Here is a 16,190-nt window from a genome sequence, read left to right on the forward strand (position 1 = left end):
AGGTGCATCTCATAAAATTAGAATATCACGAAAAAGTTAATTTCAGTAATTCAATTCAAAAAGTGAAACTCATATATTTCAAGCATTTCGTTCTTTGAATTTTTATGATTATGGCTTCCATCTAGTGAAAATCCCAAATTCAGTAGCTCAGAAAATTAGTATATTACATAAGACCAATAAAAAAAAAGGATTTTTTACACAGAAATGTTGGCTTACTGAAAAGTATGTCCATGTACAGTATAGTATGCACTCAATACTTGGTCGGAGCTCCTTTTGCATGAACTACTGCAATGATGCGGTAATGTACCAATACCTGGTTTAATGATCATGGTATTACTGTTTGATTGGCTAGCAAACTCACCTGACTTAAACCCCATAAAGTACCTGTGGTGTATTGTCAAGAGGAAGATGAGAGACACCAGACCCAACAATGCAGACAAGCTGAAGGCCTCTATCAAAGCAACCTGGGCTTCCATAACACCTCAGCAGTGCCACAGGCTGATCGTCTCCATGCCATACCGCATTGATGCAATCATTAATGCAAAAGGAGCCCCAACCAAGTATTAAATGCATATTATACTTTAGATGGACATACTTTTCAGTAAGCCAACATTTCTGTATTAAAAATCCTTTTCTTTTTTTATTGTTCATATCTTATTTTATTTTATTTTATGCACAATAAAATATCTTTTCTGATTTAAAAAAAATCCTTTTTTTTATTGTTCTTATGTAATCTAATTTTTTGAGATACTGAATTTTGGGTTTTCACTAGCTGTAAGCCATAATCTTCAAAATTAAAAGAAAGAAATGCTTGAAATATATCACTCTGTGTGTAACGAATCTATATAATATACGAGTTTCACTTTTTGAATTAAATTATTGAAATAAATTAACTCTTTGGTGATATTCTAATTTTATGAGATGCACCTGTCTATGTATATATATTTTTATATGTGTGTATTTTTTTTATAAAGAACAATGATACAAATATGTACAGCACACATATAGTAAGTTAATGAATGAGATGCTCAAGAGAAGATTATGTATAAAGATAGAAGTACCACATTATTAATGTCTTCCAGTGACTTCCCTGCAAATATCTCATAATTACTGTATCTTATAATATATAGAAATTTACCCAACAAAACGTAATGTTCTTTAGCAAGGAACATACATTCCACTTTAATAATTATGCTACCAAAATTAGTGTTTGCTGTAAATTGCCTCCAGCATTGCTCCTGTTTCTTCTTACCGGAGGGTGCAGCCCAGAGCCCCTGAGCAACAGGAAATCTTTAGGCTGTCAGCAGACTGGCCTCTAGTGGCTTTTTACAGTACAAAAATAGAGAGCAAATGAGTATTTGCAGACCAGGGAGAGACGGAGTATTATTGGAGTTTAACCGCTTTCAGACCGCCCACCACACATTTACTGTGGGCTGGCTGCGTGAAACAACGTACCTGTTCATTGTTTCTTACCCGGGTCCAATCCCACTCCTGCTGTGATTGGACACAGCGGGAGCCAATTAGTGGGTCTGGCGGACACGATGTCCACCGGGACCCACTGATTGTTGACAGGAGAGGCAGAACGGCGGTCTGCCTATGTAAACAAGGCAGACCACCGTTCTATCAGAGAGAAAGATGGAGATCTTGTGTTTCTGCTAAGCAGAAACACGGATCTCTGTCTTCCTCCAGTTAAGCCACCCCCCACACAGTTAGTAATCACTTCCTAGGAGCACGCTCAACCCTTTGATCACCCCTGATGTTAACCCCTTCCCTGCCAGTGTCATAAGTACAGTGAGAGTGCATTTTTTTAGCACTGATCACTTTATTAGTGTCACTGGTCCCCAAAAAGTGTCACTTAGTGTCCAATTTGTCCGCCGCAATGTCGCAGTCCCAGTAAAAGTCGTTGATCGCCGCCATTACTAATAAAAATAAAAAATGCCATAAAAATATTGCATAGTTTGTAGACGCGATTTTGCGCAAACCAATCAATGTACGTTTATTGGGATTTTTTTTTTTTTTTACCAAAACCATGTAGTAGAATACATATTGGCCCTAATTGATGAAGAAATTTGATTTTCTAAATTGTTTTATTGGATATGTTTTATAGCAGAAAGTAAAAAATATTGTTTTTTTTTTTTTCAAAATTGTCGCTTTTTTTTGTTTATAGCGCAAAAAATAAAAACCGCAGAGGTGAACAAATACCACCAAAATAAAGCTCTATTTGTGGGAAAAAAAGGACATCAATTTTGTTTGGGTACATCGTTGCATGAATGTGCAATTGTCAGTTAAAGCAACGCAGTGCCGAATCGCAAAAAATGGCCTGTCATGAAGGGAGTGAAATTTTCCGGGGCTGAAGTGGTTAAACATTATAGGCATTTATTATTAATGTTTTACATAGCTATACCTGCAGAATGGGCCAGCCTGAAGGGATCTAGCAGGACTTCATTTTCTAACTAAAATTCCACTTTAAGCATTCACACAGGCACAATGCATGATTGCCATATTATTTGTAATTCGATTATCTCCTGTGATCATCAACTCCATCTAGTGGCAATACTGCAGTATTTTCTAAAAATACTTCACATTAAAAAAAAAATGCATTATGGCCGATGGAGCTGCAGCTCACAGCCGATAATCATATTGCAAACAATACGATGATCATTCAGTGTGCCTGTGCTAATGCGTAAAGTGATATTAAACCCTCATTTTTTTAGGCACTTTCATCATCTGATTTAATTAGGGTGGCTCCCTTCTCTTGTAGTGTCCTATGGAGTCACCCTTACATGCAGAGATTACAGTTGTGTCTCACTACACAGTGTGTGCATCAATGGAAACACACAGCCCACAGACGTTCAGGGAAGCTGCACTGAGGGAGAAGTACCCAGCAGCATTGAAAGCACGAGAGTAGGCAGGGCAGGCGCTCGCTCGGAATACTTGCTGGAGAGTAAAGGCACGCTGCCCTTGTTCTTGTCTCCCCTTGACAGGTGACATATCAGATGACCTCTCGGAAGATTACCCCTCTCCTCCTGTTTCTGCAATAATTTTGAAATTTCACTCATCATCACTTTCTATTTTGTATTATCCTTTGTGCCCAACCTACAGCCCAGGCGCTGGATTTGGCCCTTTGGTCTTTTTTTAATATGGCCCTCGATGCCCCTGCAGGCAGTCATTTCTGTTTTCTGAGTTGCCTACTCAAGCCAATGAAGAAAAATATTATTGAAATCGACTTCAAGTCATTAAATGATTTGGTATGTTTCTATTGTTTCTACTAGCTTTTTTCTGTTCTGTCTGTTCCTTTTCCCTGTCTATATTTTGTGTGACACAAGACATTTGTAAGAAGGTAGTATGGAGCAAAAATGTGGAAGTGTGGATTTGTACAGGGAATGTGATAGCGGTGATCTCCAGCAGTCCTTTGAAATGCGTTTATAGTCTATGACTGTCTCTGTCAGCATGTCAGCAGAGTCCAACAACTCCTATGGCATTTCTGAAGTCTCTGCCCATCTCTTGTAGTGTGCCCATAGTCTCTGCCCATCTCTTGTAGCATGCCCATAGTCTCTGCCCATCTCTTGTAGTGTGCCCATAGTCTCTGTCCATGTCTTGTAGCATGCCCATAGTCTCTGCCCATCTCTTGTAGCATACCCATAGTCTCTGCCCCATACAGTGGCTTGCGAAAGTATTCAGCCCCCCTTGAACTTTTCAACCTTTTGCCACATTTCAGGCTTCAAACATAAAGATATAAAATTTTAATTTTTTGTGAAGAATCACCAACAAGTGGGACACAATTGTGAAGTGGAACGAAATCTATTGGATATTTTAAACTTTTTTAGCAATTAAAAAACTGAAAAGTGGTGCGTGCAAAATTATTCGGCCCCTTTACTTTCAGTGCAGAAAACTCACTCCAGAAGTTCAGCGAGGATCTCTGAATGATCCAATGTTGTCCTAAATGACTGATGGTGATAAACAGAATCCAGCTGTGTGTAATCAAGTCTCTGTATAAATGCACCTGCTCTGTGATAGTCTCAGGGTTCTGTTGAAAGCACAGAGAGCATCATGAAGACCAAGGAACACACCAGGCAGGTCCGTAATACTGTTGTGGAGAAGTTTAAAGCCGGATTTTGATACAAAAAGATTTCCCAAGCTTTAAACATCCCAAGGAGCACTGTGCAAGCCATCATTTTGAAATGGAAAGAGTATCAGACCACTGCAAATCTACCAAGACCTGGCTGTCCCTAAACTTTCAGCTCAGACAAGGAGAAGACTGATCAGAGATGCAGCCAAGAGGCCCATGATCACTCTGGATGAACTGCAGAGAACTACAGCTGAGGTGGGAGAGTCTGTCCATAGGACAACAATCAGTCGTACACTGCACAAATCTGGCCTTTATGGAAGAGTGGCAAGAAGAAAGCCATTTCTCAAAGATATCCATAAAAAGTCTCGTCTAAAGTTTGCCACAAGCCACCTGGGAGACACACCAAACATGTGGAAGAAGGTGCTCTGGTCCGATGAAACCAAAATCGAACTTTTTGGCCACAATGCAAAACGATATGTTTGGCGTAAAAGCAACACAGCTCATCACACTCAACACACCATCCCCACTGTCAAACATGGTGGTGGCAGCATCATGGTTTGGGCCTGCTTTTCTTCAGCAGGGACAGGGAAGATGGTTAAAATTGAGGGGAAGATGGATGCAGCCAAATACAGGACCATTCTGGATGAAAACCTGTTGGAGTCTGCAAAAGACCTGAAACGGGGACAGAGATTTATCTTCCAATGAGACAATGATCCCAAACATACAGCAAAATCTACAAAGGAATGGTTCACAAATAAACGTATCCAGGTGTTAGAATGGCCAAGTCAAAGTCCAGACCTGAATCCAATCGAGAATCTGTGGAAAGAGCTGAAAACTGCTGTTCACAAACGCTCTCCATCCAACCTCACTGAGCTCGAGCTGTTTTGCAAGGAAGAATGGGCAAGAATTTCAGTCTCTCGATGTGCAAAACTGATAGAGACATACCCCAAGCGACTTGCAGCTGTAATCGCAGCAAAAGGTGGCTCTACAAAGTATTAACGCAAGGGGGCCGAATAATTTTGCACGCCCCACTTTTCATTTTTTTATTAGTTAAAAAAGTTTCAAAAATCCAAAAGATTTCGTTCCACTTAACAATTGTGTCCCACTTGTTGGTGATTCTTCACAAAAAATTAAAATTTTATATCTTTATGTTTGAAGCCTAAAAGATTGAAAAGTTCAAGGGGGCCGAATACTTTCGCAAGCCACTGTAGGTGTGCACAGCCTATTGCATTAGGGTGTGCACCCCAAAGTTCACACACACATGCACAGTAGAGCAGTGGGTGGTGTCAGTAGAGCAGTGTATGGTGTCAATTTTTTAAAAATTATTATTATTTGTTTTATTATTTATGTATAATATTATTTTTAATATTTTTAAAAAATTTTTAAAAATATTTTTTTAAATTTTGGATTAATATTTTTAATAATTTTTTTATTTTTATTTTTTGCAATAGTTTTTTAAATTATTTTTGTATACGGTAATATTATTTTTAATATTTTTTAAAAATTTTTTACAATATTATTTTTTTAAATTTATTTTTGTATAATGTTATTTTTAATATTTTTTTTTATTTTTTTTTTTTTTTCAATTTGTTAGGAGCCCCATTGAAAGGCTTTGGTGAAATAGCAGAGAAATGAACTGAGGACAGAGATTCCCCAGTCCCCTTCTCTGTAGCCTCAGCTGCCCTGGGGGTTTGGCAGGGGGAATCTGCATCACACAGGGTGATTAGGGTGTGCCTAGGTACCTCCGGCACACCCTGTGCGCACGCCTATGCTCTGCCCATCTCTTGTAGCATACCCAAAGTCTCTGTCCATCTCTTGTAGCATGCCCATAGTCTCTGCCCATCTCTTGTAGCATGCCCATAGTCTCTGCCCATCTCTTGTAGCATGCCCATAGTCTCTGCCTTTCTCTTGTAGCATACCCATAGTCATGCCCATAGTCTCTGTTCATCTCTTGTAGCGTACCCATAGTCTCTGTTCATCTCTTGTAGCGTGCCCATAGTCTCTGTTCATCTCTTGTAGTGTGCCCATAGTCTCTGTTCATCTCTTGTAGCGTGCCCATAGTCTCTGTCCATCTCTTGTAGCGTGCCCATAGTCTGACTGTCTCTTGTAGCATGCCTGTAGTCTCTGATCATCTCCTGTAGCATGCCCATAGTCTGACTTACTCTTGTAGTATGCCCATAGTCTCTGCCCATCTCTTGTAGCATGCCCATAGTCTCCGCCCATCTCTTGTAGCATGCCTATAGTCTCTGACTGTCTCTTGTAGCATGCCCATAGTCTCTGACTGTCTCTTGTAGCATGCCCATAGTCTCTGACTGTTTCTTGTAGCATGCCCATAGGGGGGTTATTTACTAAAGGCAAATCCTCTTTGCACTACAAGTGCACTTGGAAGTGCAGTCGCTGTAGATCTGAGGGGGAAGCTCTGAAAAAAAGGGGAAGCTCTGCTGATGTTATTATCCAATCATATGCAAGCTAAAATGCTGTTTTTTATTTTCCTTGCATGTCCCCCTCAGATCTACAGCAACTGCACTTCCAAGTGCACTTTGCACGTGTAGTTTGCAGTTGGGTATGCAACAGGAGACAGTCAGGGACTATGGGCATGCTACAAGAGATGGGCAGAGACTAGAGGCATGCTGAAAGAAATGGTCAGAGACTATGGGCATGCTACAATAGACAGTCAGAGACTATGGGCATGCTACAAGAGATGGGCAGAGACTAGAGGCATGCTACAAGAGATGGGCAGAGACTAGAGGCATGCTACAAGAGATGGGCAGAGACTAGAGGCATGCTACAAGAGATGGGCAGAGACTATGGGCATGCAACAAGAGATGGGCAGAGACTATGGGCATGCTACAAGAGATTGGCAGAGACTATGGGCATGCTACAAGAGATGGGCAGAGACTATGGGCACGCTACAAGAGATGGGCAGAGACTATGGGCACACTACAAGAGATGGGCAGAGACTATGGGCACACTACAAGAGATGGGCAGAGACTATGGGCACACTACAAGAGATGGGCAGAGACTATGGGCATGCTATAAGAGACAGCCAGAGATTATGGGCATGCTACAAGAGATGGGCAGAGACTATGGGCACACTACAAGAGATGGGCAGAGACTATGGGCACACTACAAGAGATGGGCAGAGACTATGGGCATGCTACAAGAGATGGGCAGAGACTATGGGCATGCTATAAGAGACAGCCAGAGACTATGGGCACACTACAAGAGATGGGCAGAGACTATGGGCACACTACAAGAGATGGGCAGAGACTATGGGCACACTACAAGAGATGGGCAGAGACTATGGGCACACTACAAGAGATGGGCAGAGACTATGGGCACACTACAAGAGATGGGCAGAGACTATGGGCACACTACAAGAGATGGGCAGAGACTATGGGCACACTACAAGAGATGGGCAGAGACTATGGGCACACTACAAGAGATGGGCAGAGACTTCAGAAATGCCATAGGAGTTGTTGGACTCTGCTGACATGCTGACAGAGACAGTCATAGACTATAAATGCATTTCAAAGGACTGCTGGAGATCACCGCTATCACATTCCCTGTACAAATCCACACTTCCACATTTTTGCTCCATACTACCTTCTTACAAATGTCTTGTGTCACACAAAATATAGACATCTTATCTCTTTAGCATGCTTCTAGTCTCTGACCATCTCCTGTTGTATGCCAGTAGTTTTCAGTGTCTTCTCCCCTCAGCATCCCCTGAGAAAGTCCCTTCTTCAGTGGAGTCCTTGTGCTGATCCTCCCACTACTGTCCCCTCAGCGCTGTGCTATTCATCTCCTCAGGGACATACTAAAAGGGATGACAGAGAGGAATGCCCATAGACTTTAACAGGGAGATGGGATGCCCATAGAGAATAATGGACATTCCCTTCTGTCATTCACCTTTGTCATGCCATAGAAAACAATAATAATCCCACCTAATCGCAATATTAAACATGACCACTGATATTTAAAAGTAGGTTTGCTAATGATTCATTTGATATGTCTAAAGATTCTGTCACTAATTTAAATATTTTGTTCCATTATTCTCTATGGATTCCATCTCCCTATAAAAGTCTATGGGGCATTGCATTCTGTCATCTCTTTACTATGTCCCCCTTCCCCTCCTCTGGGGTCTCCTGACTTCTCCTCACCACTAATAGACTCCGTTTTACTAAACTAAAGAGCCCACAAACAGCTTCTCCTCGCCAATTAACCCCTTGTATTCCAGGGACAGGGTCACTCTTCCACTAGTGTCCTTTTCATTCAGTAATTCGTTTGTTATTAATTAAAGTAAACACCCCCCCCCCCCCTCCTACATTATACATCTCTGTATGCTGACATCTAAGATTAGGAGATGAATACTCTGTTCCTGGCTGTGCGCTCTTTAGGACTTACCTGTCTATGTCTGTATGTATGTATGTACTCCTCTGTCTGTCTGTCCTTAGCAGGACGTCTGATGTCCTCTCCGGTGTCTCTGTTCTCCGGTCTCTGTTCTCCGGTGTTTGTTCTCCGGGGTCTGGTCTCTGAGGCTCCTCCCGTGTCTCCGCCCTCTGTCGGTCATCTATCAGACTGTCCCAGCCCCGGTAATCTCCGCTTTCCGGGAATCGGCTTCTATTAAAGAAAAGAGAAAGTGAAACTATCAGCAGAGAAATTCCCCCCATGCGGGCGGCGCCTCCCCTCCCCCTCCATATACTCCAACCGAGCGACACCGAGCACCGATCAGAGCGGAGCACAGCACCGACCCGACACCTCCATAGGAGCCCGACTACCCCAACAAACACAGGACCCGACACCAACCACCCTGCCCGGGGACGGTAAGTAGTGCCCTCTGTACATGCTGGTCTCCTATATAACCATCCATTGTCCGCTCTTATCATAGATCTCTGTCCACAGTCACTTTATAGATCTTATTGTATTCTTTTGTTGGCAGATCTTCTTATTATTATTCTGTATGTGTCCCCCGGACAGCTCAGCAATATCGGATGTGACACTTCCTATGTAAAATAAATACTTCATAATATTGTATCATAATAATATATAATGGCAGATCTGAGAGATACAAATGTTACACTTTGTTACAAAACAACATCCAACCTGAGAAGAACTAATCTAGAGGAGCATGTCTACAGCCTCTGACCATCTCCTATAGTCTCTGACCATCTCCTACAGTCTCTGACCATCTCCTACAGTCTCTGACCACTTCCTACAGCCTCTGACCATCTCCTACAGCCTCTGACCATCTCCTACAGTCTCTGACCATCTCCTATAGTCTCTGACCATCTCCTACAGCCTCTGACCATCTCCTATAGTCTCTGACCATCTCCTATAGTCTCTGACCATCTCCTATAGTCTCTGACCATCTCCTACAGCCTCTGACCATCTCCTATAGTCTCTGACCATCTCCTATAGTCTCTGACCATCTCCTATAGTCTCTGACCATCTCCTACAGCCTCTGACCATCTCCTATAGTCTCTGACCATCTCCTATAGTCTCTGACCATCTCCTACAGCCTCTGACCATCTCCTATAGTCTCTGACCATCTCCTATAGTCTCTGACCATCTCCTACAGCCTCTGACCATCTCCTACAGTCTCTGACCATCTCCTATAGTCTCTGACCACCTCCTATAGTCTCTGACCATCTCCTACAGCCTCTGACCATCTCCTACAGCCTCTGACCATCTCCTATAGTCTCTGACCATCTCCTATAGTCTCTGACCACCTCCTATAGTCTCTGACCACCTCCTATAGTCTCTGACCATCTCCTATAGTCTCTGACCATCTCCTATAGTCTCTGACCATCTCCTACAGTCTCTGACCATCTCCTACAGCCTCTGACCATCTCCTACAGTCTCTGACCATCTCCTATAGTCTCTGACCATCTCCTACAGTCTCTGACCATCTCCTACAGTCTCTGACCACCTCCTACAGTCTCTGACCATCTCCTATAGTCTCTGACCACCTCCTACAGTCTCTGACCACCTCCTACAGTCTCTGACCATCTCCTACAGTCTCTGACCATCTCCTACAGTCTCTGACCACCTCCTATAATCTCTGACCATCTCCTACAGCCTCTGACTATCTCCTATAGCCTCTGACCATCTCCTATAGTCTCTGACCACCTCCTATAGTCTCTGACCATCTCCTACAGTCTCTGACCATCTCCTATAGTCTCTGACCATCTCCTACAGTCTCTGACCATCTCCTACAGCCTCTGACCATCTCCTATAGTCTCTGACCATCTCCTATAGTCTCTGACCATCTCCTACAGTCTCTGACCATCTCCTATAGTCTCTGACCATCTCCTATAGTCTCTGACTATCTCCTACAGTCTCTGACCATCTCCTATAGCCTCTGACCATCTCCTATAGTCTCTGACCATCTCCTATAGTCTCTGACCATCTCCTATAGTCTCTGACCATCTCCTACAGCCTCTGACCATCTCCTACAGCCTCTGACCATCTCCTATAGCCTCTGACCATCTCCTATAGTCTCTGACCACCTCCTATAGTCTCTGACCATCTCCTATAGCCTCTGACCACCTCCTGTAGCCTCTGACCATCTCCTATAGCCTCTGACCATCTCCTATAGCCTCTGACCATCTCCTACAGTCTCTGACCATCTCCTACAGTCTCTGACTATCTCCTACAGTCTCTGACCATCTTCTACAGTCTCTGACCATCTTCTACAGTCTCTGACCATCTTCTACAGTCTCTGACCATCTTCTACAGTCTCTGACCATCTCCTATATTCTCTGACCATCTCATATAGTCTCTGACCATCTCCTACAGTCCATGACCATCTCCCATAGCCTCTGACCATCTCCTATAGCCTCTTACCATCTTCTATAGTCTCTGACCACCTCCTATAGTCTCTGACCACCTCCTATAGTCTCTGACCATCTCCTATAGTCTCTGACCATCATCCTATAGTCTCTGACCACCTCCTGTTGCATGCCCATATTCTCTGTCCATCTCTTATAGCAAGCCTGTAGTCTCTTAATGTCTCTTGTACCATGCCTGTAGCCTCTGACTATCTTTTGTAGCAAGCTGGTAGTCTCTGACCATCTCCTGTTGCATGCCTGTAGTATCTTAAAGTGCTTGTATACTTATTTTTTAAACTTTTACCTACAGGTAAGCCTATAATAAGGCTTACCTGTAGGTAAAAAAAATATCTCCTAAACCTGTACGGTTTAGGAGATATTCCCCTCGCAATGAGCCGCTGACTGCAGCGGCGCATGCGCACATGGGATTCTCGGCTGAAAGCCCGGCAGATGCCGGTGTCTTGCCGAGAAAGTTTCCCCGGCGGATAAGGACCCCCCTCTACTGCACAGGCACAGCGCTTGCGCAGTAGGAACAACAAGGGAGCCGCCAAAAAGAGCCAAAGCTGAACACCTGAGTCAGCTGTACACGGCGCCTGCGCACTACATTCTACCCTATGTCCACGTTAAAGCCCCACCAAGTGGACATAGAGTTAGAATAATATGTCGAGCGCAGTGAGGCCATGCCCGAAGCGTGGCGAGTGCAGTGAGCCCACGAGGGGCGTGTTACAAACTCTGAAGGCATGTGAAGCCCACAAGCATTGATTTCCTGGATGCGGTGAATGCTGTTCATTCACAGCTTGTTCACACGCATGATTATTGTTTCCGCACTGAATCATGGAAAGCCTGACACTAAGCTCCCAGGAGACAGTGCGGCGCCGGGGAAAGGCAATAAACACGCCTACTCCCATGGGAGGAGAGACAGGAAGCCACAATAAAGTACAATATAAAGGTAATTACAGCGATAAAAAAAAATTTGTGCGGCATTTGAACATCTATGCAATTAACTGAAGAGGATAAGATTAAGTTAAAAATTTGAGTGCAACCCCGCTTTAACCACCTCAATACCGGGCATTTTTGCCCCCTTCCTGCCCAAGCCATTTTTCAGCTTTCAGCGCTGTCGCACTTTGAATGACAATTGCGCGTTCATACAACACTGTACCCAAATTAAATTGTTATCATTTTTTCCCCACAAATAGAGCTTTCTTTTAGTGGTATTTGATCACCTCTGCGGTTTTTATTTTTTGCGCTAGAAACAAAAGAAGAGTGACAAGTTTTAAAAAAAACAATAATTTTTACCGTTTGCGATAATAAATATCCAATTTTTTTTTTCTTTAAAACAAATTTCTTCTCAGTTTAGGCCGATATGTATTCTTGTACATATTTTTGGTAAAAAAATCGCAATAAGCGTATATAGATTGGTTTGCGCAAAAGTTATAGCGTCTACAAAATATGGGATAGATTTATAACATTTTTTTTTTTTATCTTTTTACTAGTAATGGCGGCGATCTGCGATTTTTATCGTGACTGCGATATTGCGGCGGACACATCGGACACTTTTGACACATATTTGGGACCATTCACATTTATACAGCGATCCGTGCTATAAAAATGCATTGATTACTGTATAAATGTGACAGGCAGTGAAGGGGTTAACACTAGGTGGTGATGGAGGGGTTAAGTGTGTTGCTAGGGAGTGATTCTAACTGTAGGGGGCGGGGACTCACTAGGGGAGGAGACCGATCGGTGTTCTTCTGTACTGGGAACACACCATCGGTCTCCTCTCCTCTGACTGGACCGTGGATCTGTGTGTTTACACACACAGATCCACGGTCCTGCTGTGTTACCGGTAATCGCGGGTGCCCGGCGGACATCGCGGCCGCCGGGCAAGCGCACCGGGTGCCTAGTGACACGGTGGGTGCGTGCCCCCTGGTGGCCTAGGAAAGCGAGGACGTCATATGACGCCCGCCCGCCACGAGAGCTGCGCCTCCTGGCCGTCAATTGACGGCCGGCGGTCGGCAAGCAGTTAAAGTGGAACTACAGGCAAAACTTTTTATTTTTATTATGGATAGAGCAAGGAAGAGTTATAACCCCGGTCAAATTTTTTTTTCCGCCATTTTTGTCCCATTGCAGAGATTTCCCTTCACTTTCTGTCTCATAGCCAAACAGGAAGTGAGAGGAAATCCCTGTAAATCAAGGGAATTTCTTGGGGACCCCCAGGTCACCAGAACTAGTGTACCCATTAGAAGATTTCCCCTCTATTACTTTTCTGGGGACAACCCAAAATTTGGGTCATTTCTTTTACTTTCTCTTTCAGCCCAGGTTCACACTGAGTGCGGGGAATGAAATCGTGCAATGTCAGCTAAACTCGCACGATTTCATTCCCGCGATTTCGGCGGCGATTTCAGAGACATCTGTGCGGGGTTTCTGCACAGATGTCAATGGAAATCGCACTCCGAAATCAAAAAAAGTACTAGAAACTACTTTTTGAAACTACTTTTTAGGACGGCGCCATTGCCAACAATTTCCACCGATTTGACATGGGGATTGACGTGTCAAATCCCATGTCAAATCGCACCAATGTGAACCAGAGCTGAATGATAATGGTAAACAGGACCAATAGAGAGAGTGAATCTCCGTAACCTCCCTGGCGGTATGATTATGTCAGATTTTTGCGTCTTAAAGCGGTACAATTATTTTGCATAGAAATTTGGCGTTTTATATTGTAGGCCTGTAATTCTTAGCAATAACTCACTTAAATCTGTCTAAACAAGAGTCTAGTAGTCATCCTGGGTATGATAAAGTTTGAAACAAAAAATCATAAATTATAATATAATAAATAAATATAAATAATTTAAAAAAATATTGATATAATAATAATAAAATTAATTTCCCCACGATTTACTATCGCTCAATTCTGCAAGTGTTCTAATTTACTATCACTGTTTTCTAGCTGGTCTAAAGCCACTTTTGACATAAAGGGACACTTTTTGGTTGCTATGGACAATCTCCAGTTTCCAGGCAGAAAGAACAGTATATATAATATAAAACTGCATGCAGGGCATTGGACAAAGCACTGGGGACAAAACTATGGTGAAATGATTTCATACAGTAATGTAATTTGTAAGATTACACTGTATTGTATGTGTTATGAATTTTAAATTTTTGTAATTTGCCGCCGGCTCCGCCCCTGTGCGTCACGACGCTCGCAGGGAACGGAGCCCGCCACACAGAGGCATCGGGCAGAGCCCACAGACACAGGGGACATCGCAGACAGGGGGGGACATTGCAGGATCCTGGGGACAAGGTAAGTATACCGCACCAGGATCCTGCAATGCAATCTCGAGTGTGGCTCAGGGTTACTGCTAATGGTGCTGAAATTTAACCCCGAGCCACATTCGGGAAAACCGCCAGGGAGGTTAATGGAGGCACAAACCGCAAAAAAATGGTGTTCTAATCCCTCTCCACTCCATCCAAAACTTTAGTTATAATTTAATACTTTATACAGCCCACTTCCTGATTCTTGTCTGGTAAAAATCCTAGGCTTATGATATGCAGAGCTCTCTCTCACTCTCGTGAGAGTTTGCCAGGAAGGGAGGGGGATGAGTCATACGAGGGACAATGAGAGCTGCAGGGCTGCAGAGCTGGAGGTGTGCCTCTGTGTGTATGTGTAAATCCAGGAAGTGAACAGGCAGCAGCTTTAGCTGCCCACAGTTAAAATGGTTGCAGCCAGACTCAGTGGAGGGAGATTTCTGCAGTATATTTGTCAAGAACAGAATCACAGTATATATAAAATAATATGCAAAGTGGTTGGAGGGAAGCTTCAGAATGGCAAAGATGTTTTTATTACAAATTATGTGAGTAGACTGCAGTTCCTCTTTCAAGATTGGCCAAAACCAGAAATCAGAAAGCAACTGAAGAAATGTAATTCCAGTCCCGCTGCTTGGGATAACAACCGAGCTGCTTCTAAAAAACAGTACCGAGGTGATGTGTGCAGCTGCAGGCATCACCCCGCTACAACCCCTTCAAGCCGAAGCTGCATATTTGCGTACGGTCGGCGTTAAGGGGTTTAAAATGTCCACGAGTCGGGTGCACGTGAATTCATCATGTACAATGACGGCCCAGACATTTAGCGGCAGTGGGCCGGGTGCCGACCTGCTTTATGGTCCGTGTGACGGAAGTGTGGTTAGAAGGTGCGTCCTTTAGTTAAATATTTGGTGCTAAAAGTGCTCCTCTCTTCCATCTCAGAAAGTTAGAGAGAGAGTACACCTGTGTAATCCTATCCTATCAGTTCTATATGTTAAAGCAATTCTGTCAAAAAAAATAAATAAATAAAAGTAAAAAAAAGTGCCCTGTTCAGAGAAGATTCTAAACCCTCGTATTGGCTCCTGCTGCTGTCAATCACAGCCATTGACGAGGAGTGGGGGGCGGGGCTAAGATCTGTTCTGTGTGTCTTATGGACACACAGAGCAAGGCTCAGGAGTGAGCACGCACGAGTGCCCCAATAGCAAGCAGCTTGCTCTGGCGGCACTCGGCGGGGTGGAGGAGCCAGGAGTAATGGAGGGGGACCCAAGAAGAGGAGGACTGGGGCTGCTCTGTGCAAAACCATTACACAGAGCATTTAGGTATGACATGTTTAAAAAAAAAAAAAAGCTTTACAATCACTTTAAATATATCTCTCCTCGTGCCATAACATCAGGGCTGCTGATAAGGCAGTACAGCCAGCCCCCCTGTACTGGGCCTGGGCCCCATCAGTTCAAAAGGGGGGCTGGGCACCTACTGAGCAGGAGGGGTCAGCTGTACTGTCTTATTGCAGACATCAATCCTCTTCTGCCTCCCCCCTGCCAGCTTCTCCTAATTTTTTCCCCCCTGGGCTTCACTGCAGGGGAAATGGCTCTAGCACATACGCCCCTTCCATCTGCTGTCTGGGCCCCCCTGTGTCCCCCAAAGCCCTTCTGGCTTCCTACTCTTTCCTCCTGTCGGCAGCTGCTGCGGGCACACAGGGGGATGTTTCAGGAAGGAGAGCGGGGAAGGGGTCGGTAAATATAAAATGTATTGGTCCCTTCCTCTACTGAATGAACACAGTGAGTGATCAGTACCAATCACTCCTGTGTCCATTCATCACGGAAGCATAGTAAACTGTGTTTACTATGCTTCAGTTTGTGAGTGAACAAGAGCCTCAGAGTGTTTCCAATTCATTGATCCGTGCAGCTGAGGCTACAGAAAAAGGGACTAATAAATCTATGTCCTTAGTCACGGTCAGGGATGGGGGGGGGGCCTGTCAGATAGGC

At 43.8% G+C, this 16,190-nt stretch overlaps 2 protein-coding genes across 2 annotated transcripts in view; one reads left to right on the forward strand and one right to left on the reverse strand.

Moving 5' to 3' along the window:
- The window catches only part of TAP1 (transporter 1, ATP binding cassette subfamily B member), a 32,180-nt gene extending 23,483 nt beyond the window's left edge, over positions 1–8,697 (reverse strand). The window contains exon 1 of the mRNA XM_073598272.1: positions 8,477–8,697. The gene's annotated coding sequence lies outside the window, so the exon portion shown is untranslated. The remainder of the gene's footprint in view (positions 1–8,476) is intronic.
- TAP2 (transporter 2, ATP binding cassette subfamily B member) overlaps positions 8,687–16,190 on the forward strand; it is an 88,775-nt gene continuing 81,271 nt past the window's right edge. The window contains exon 1 of the mRNA XM_073598273.1: positions 8,687–8,895. The gene's annotated coding sequence lies outside the window, so the exon portion shown is untranslated. The remainder of the gene's footprint in view (positions 8,896–16,190) is intronic.

The sequence above is a fragment of the Aquarana catesbeiana genome, linkage group LG09, assembly GCF_042186555.1.
Source record: "Aquarana catesbeiana isolate 2022-GZ linkage group LG09, ASM4218655v1, whole genome shotgun sequence".
Classification (NCBI taxonomy): domain Eukaryota; kingdom Metazoa; phylum Chordata; class Amphibia; order Anura; family Ranidae; genus Aquarana; species Aquarana catesbeiana.